The following is a 6,083-nucleotide window of genomic DNA, read 5'->3' as shown; positions in this document are numbered from 1 at the left end:
ACTGGGAACTGTATTCACTTCTGCTATGTGGATGATATTGGTCGCTCCTGCTTTTCTTTCTTATTCTTAGCTGTTTCTATTAATCTCAGCTTTGCCTGTCTCTGGTTGGGGGAAAAATGAAGTAGGTTCTTTTTTTAGTACCTGGAAAGGTTTGGGAACCTGGTGGCTTACCCTGTTCTTCCTTTCCTGGTGAGGGTAACTCTTGCTAGCTTGGAAGTTCTCTCCTTGCTGAGCAATGCCGGCTTGAAGAATGGGATAATATAGGCAAAGTGAAGCTGTTCTTCTTTCCTTTGTTGTGCAGTTTATACACATTTTTTTTGTTGTTCTACTGTGTTGCTGAAGTTTCTTAAGTGGGCTCCAGAACTGTTTTTGTTTCTACATAGCTGTCTAATTGTTGATCTTTGTTGGGGGACAGAAGCTGGGATTTTCTGCTCTGGCATCTCTCAGTGCTGGCTCTTCATCAGATAATTTTCATGAAGGTTTTGTTTCCTCCAAATATCTGTAAGGTGCTGCAGCTCTGTATGCCCAGTTCAAATGCTCTGTATTGCTGGTGTTTTGTTGTTGTTGTGAAAGTGCCCTCTGCCCCTGGTGCCATGGTTCTCAGTGCACTATGTCAATAAAAGGGGAGTTTGAAATACCAGAATGCAAAGAGTTAAAAAATAATCCTAATCATAGTGATTTCAGAGGATGTCTGGATGGAAGAAATTATATTATTAAAATGTGGAGGTTTCAGGTCAACTGATAACAAAGGAGTAGTGAAGAGGGCAGTAGAAACCAATTCTTATGATGAACCACACAAACAACTTCAAACGAAGGGATGACAGAGAGGTAAAGGGGAAAAGGGTCTGTTTTGTCTTAGGACCACCCCCTTCATTGGTATTTTATGGGATTAGTAATATATTACAGGAGTCAGTGCCAATTTTAGTCTAGCCCTTCAAGTTTGAATCAAAGGATGACACCTTCCCAAAAGATAGAAGTTATAACAAAGGTGTGTTTTACATGCAGTCAGCAAACTAATGGGTAATCACTATACATCTCTATATATAAAAGGCTAATATGCAAATTATCCCCTCGGGAATTCCACCGGGAGACCAGGAGTTTGATCACTTGCTATGATGTGCACTGACCACCAGGGGACAGCGTGGAACAAAGGAAGGCCCCAGCCAGCAGCTGACAGCAGGGGAAGGGAGGCCCCAGCTGGCAGGCAGCATCAGGGGAAGGGAGGCACCAGCAGGCAGCTGGAAGGCCCTGATCGCCAGCCAGGCCTATGGACACTCCTCATGCATGAATTTCATGCACTGGGCCTCTAGTGTTCCCATGAAAAAACAAAATAATTCTCTCTTTGTAAAGAAGGAAATAAAACTGTCAGATTCCTACCAACACCACATTCTTGATAATCCTCTGTACAACATAAACAGGCCATGAAAGGGCAATAGAACTACACGCCCTCATAAAAATGATTTAGCTTTGAAAGCAATTGTAGAACAGAAAATGCAGGCATAATGCAAGATAAACTTTAGTCATATAGATCTTTAGTCATTCTACAGACAACTTGATAACAACATTTAGCTTTTTACAATATGAAATATATGCATAGTTAAAAAGGAGGATTGTAAAATGATTTCAAAAAGTATTCAGAAATAAGATTGGAGCTAATATACAAAAACAATATTTTAAACAAATAAATATTTGGCCCAATTAATGGTTAACACCAAGGATGCAAGGTCAATCAGGAGCTTTCAAGTAGTAGGGTGAATTGGCTAAATTGGAAACAAAAATACCTTATCAGTAAATGGCATTAGAATTTACCTAGTCCCTACCACTGCCAAAACCCACCATAGTATCTATTTAGTTTATATCAGCATTCTTAGTTCTGCTCCAGTTCAGTTTACATTGTCAATAAAGACAATTATTAGGAACTACAGGCCAGTTATTAAGAAGTATGTATCAAAACAAATGTTAAAGGCATTTCTGTAGTGAAAAACCTGCCTGGTTTTTATCAAGCAAAGATAGTGTCAAAAAGGCCTTTCTGGCCTAGTCATTCAATCAGAGTAAACATAAAGAGTTCATTTACTTAGCATGTCAACTAATAGGCATCGGGTACTGATAAAGTAATTTAAAAATATGGCTGCTAAGTACTTTATTACTTGGGAGGATGGGAAAGAACGCTTCCAAAATTTGTAGGGAATGTTGTTTGAATACCTTATGCCACAATGTTCTCACCTGCAGCTGCTCAAAATGCACACATTAACTACTTATCTTGATATTTACTTGCAAGAATGCCTATTTGATTTCTCTCCCTCACAAATCCAGGTAGTCCTTCCAGACCCAGCTGAGATGTTATAACCTCTGAGGACACAAGACTTCCTTGGCCTGGGCTAGATGGTTCCTCTTAAGAGCTCCTATAGAATGCTGCAATCTTTCTTTCTAGTAGCATTGCCAATTTATTATCTCACCCATGGGATTAAGCCATTCAGGGGAAGGGACTGTCATTTTTATGAATGAATCCATAGCAAGTTCTGACACATTGTAGATGCACAGTGATGTGTTGAGTGAGTGAAAATGAGTATGTGACTGACTTCTCCATAATCCAGAATACAGCAGATTCCTAAAAGGGCAAATTTCTTAGCAAAAGTTTCTATGTTAGGACTTTAGATTATAACAGTTTCTACTAAAATATAAGTGTCATGAAAGCAATGAATTCTATGGCTTTATTTGCTGCTGTGTCTCTAGCACCAAGAACAGTGTCCAATGGTAGGTACTCAGTAAGTATTAAATGAATGATTAAGTGGAAATTAATGAACAAAGGGTCATTTAAAATATAACCCTGTTTCAAAGACATCTATGGGAAGAGTCTCAAAAATAACCACAATTATACCTTGAATGGTACTTTATCATTCAAAAAACACACTTATTTCATTTAATTCTCTAAATATCATTACTTTTTAGATTTCTTATAACCACCTCCATTATGCAGATGAAAAAAACTTGAGCTGAAAAAATGGCACAGTCAGAACTGAAATCCTGGTTCTAGGATCTTTTCACTACCCTGAACTTTCTCAGTCCACGACATTAAATGATTAGGAGCTTCTTTGCAACAGTAACACAGATTTGTTTCAAAAAATACATTGGAAAGATCTATGAAGTTGTTAGAAATAAAAATAAATTGTTATGGTTTCCTGAATAACATAAAATAAAGGTGGTACAATATACCCTGTTGAGGGTACAAATAGGAAATCTTCTTATCAAAATACCAATGGTATTTTTCACAGAAGAGGAACAAACAATTTAAAATTCATATGGAACCATAAAGACCTTAAATAGCCAAAACAATCTTGATAAAGAAGAACAAAGCTTGAAATATTATGCTTCCTGATTAATATAGTAATCAAAATGGCATGTTACTGCCCCCAAAATAAAAACACAGATCATGGAACAAAATAGAGAGCCCAGAAATTAACCAACACTTATATGGTCAGGATCCAGGAATATAACATGAGGAAAATGAGAATTTCTTCAGTAAATAGTGTTGAGAAAACTGAACAAATACATGCCAAAAAATTAAGCTGAACCACTTTCTTACACCATATACAAAAATAAATTCAAAATGAATTAAGTAGTTAAATGTAATATCTTAAATCATAAAACTCCTAGAAGAAAACAGGCTCTTTGACATTAGTCTTAGAATATTTTTTTGAATACGTTTTCCCAGGTAAGAACAACAAAAGCAAAATTAAACAGGACTATATCAGACTAAAAAGCTTTTGCACAGAGATTGAAACCATCAACAAAACAAAGAGACAACCTGCCCTAGCTGGTTTGGCTCAGTGGATGAGCATCACCCTGCAGACTGAGAGGTCCCAGGGGTCCCAGGTTCGATTCTGGCCAAGGGCACATGTCCAGGTTGCAGGCTTGATCCTCAGTAAGGAGCATACAAGAGGCAGCCAATCAATGATTCTCATCATTGATGTTTCTATCTCTCTCTCCTTTCCTCTCTGAAATCAATAAAGATATAAAACAAAACAAAAAGACAACCTACTGAATGGGAGAATATTTATGCAAATAATATATTTGCTAAGTGGTTAATGTCCAAAATATTTAAAGAACTCATAAACCTTAACATAAACAATCCAATTAAATGGGAAGAAGACCTCCAAAGAAGACATACAGATGGACAACAGACATACGAATATCAATAATCATCAGGAAAATGCTGATCAAAACCACATTGAGGTATCGCCTTACACATGTCAGAAAGGCTATTATGAAAAGTTGACAAATAAAAAATGTTGGTGAGGATGTAGAGAAAAGAGAACCCTTATGTAGTGCTGGTAGGAGTGTAAAATGGTGCAACCACTATGGAAAACAATATGTAGATTTCTCAAAAAGTTAAAAATAGAACTGCCATATGACCCAGCAATTCCACTTCTGGGCATTAATCTGAAGAAAATGAAAACACTAATTTGAAAAAATATATGTACCCTTATGTTAATTGCAACATTCTTGTGGAAGAAACCTAGATTGCTTTATCTATCCATTAATGAAGATATATTTTATTTTAAACTCATTGAGTGAAACTATTAACATGTATGCTTTCAGTGACAAGCAGCTGACAAGTGTGCAATAATCTATAAAGAATAAGTTATTTTTAGGAATTAATATAAGCACTAATTATTTGTAACTGTGTTATCCTATCTAATAAAGAGGGAACATGCTAATTGACCATCACATCCTCACAAAGATGGTGGTGTCCACAGCCAATAAGAAGGGAATATGCTAATTGACTGCCATGCCCTCAAAGATGGCATCACCCACAGCCACAAGATGGCGGCACCCAGTCCCCTCAGCCCTGCCAGAGCAGCAGGCTTGTGGCACGGTTGGGACCACCCCCCAGGCAGGTCTAGCTGCTCCGCGCACCTGCTTCTGGATTCCCCCAATCCCCTCAACCCCCAGCTGCCCAGGGCCAGCCCAAGGTGCAGGCAAGCCTCGGATGTTGGCTTCCCAGTCGCCCAGGGCCGCCCAAGGCTCAGGTAACCAGGGCCAGCCGAGGCTTGTGCTGCTGGCAGTGGCAACAGCAGAGGTGTGATGGGGGCGTCATCTTCCCCTGATCGCTGGGTCATCTCCCACCCCTGAGGGCTCCCAGACTGTGAGAAGGGGCAGGCCGGGCATGAATTTTCATGCACTGGGCCTCTAGTAGATAATAAATAGTGAAAATAGGTTGAGGAAAACATTATACCAGGCGTCCTCAAACTACGGCCCGCGAGCCACATGTGGGTGTTTTTGCCGTTTTGTTTTTTTACTTCAAAATAAGATATGTGCAGTGTGCATAGGAATTTGTTCATAGTTTTTTTTAAACTATAGTCCGGCCCTCCAATGGTCTGAGGGACAGTGAACTGGCCCCCTGTTGAAAAAGTTTGAGGACCCCTGCATTATACTCTACTGTATCTGTGGAAGATAATATCAATTCAACTTCCAGATATACAGAGATGATTGGATAATCCAACCCTAAGTCTTTTCATCCAATCAGTAACATATTTAAAAAGACTGCCTGAGATACTTATTATATGAATGTGCGAGGCTGAAGAATGCTTTCCCCCCAAGATATTCATATCCCAACCCTTAAAACAAGGGAATTTTACCTTATGTGATAAAATGCAAGGCTTTGCAGATGTGATTAAATTATGAATTTTAAGATGGGGGAGTTAATCTTGGATTATTCAGGTGGGCCTAAATGTGATTACATGTATCCTTATAAAAAGGTATAGAGAAATTTCCCTCATCCAAAGGAGATTTGGCACAGTCAGAAGGGAAGGCAATGTGACAGTGGAGGCCAACATTGGAGTGATGCATCCACAAACTAAGGAATTCTGGTAGCCAGCAGAAGTTGGAAGGGGCAAGGAATGGATTCTTTCCTACAGCATTAGGAGAGAGGGTGGCCCTGCCAACACCTTGATATTGGGCTCACATAATTTTATATTTTAAATTAATTACTTGCGCTTCCACTTTTGCTTTTAGTAAGAAATCAAGACCTCTTAACATGTTCAAGAATATTAAGGACTTACTGTTATAATCTACTTACAGAC

Source organism: Eptesicus fuscus, chromosome 3 (assembly GCF_027574615.1).
Source record: "Eptesicus fuscus isolate TK198812 chromosome 3, DD_ASM_mEF_20220401, whole genome shotgun sequence".
NCBI classification, from domain to species: Eukaryota; Metazoa; Chordata; class Mammalia; order Chiroptera; family Vespertilionidae; genus Eptesicus; species Eptesicus fuscus.
The sequence above is the reverse complement of the archived record's forward strand: the minus strand, read 5'-3'. Positions refer to the sequence as shown.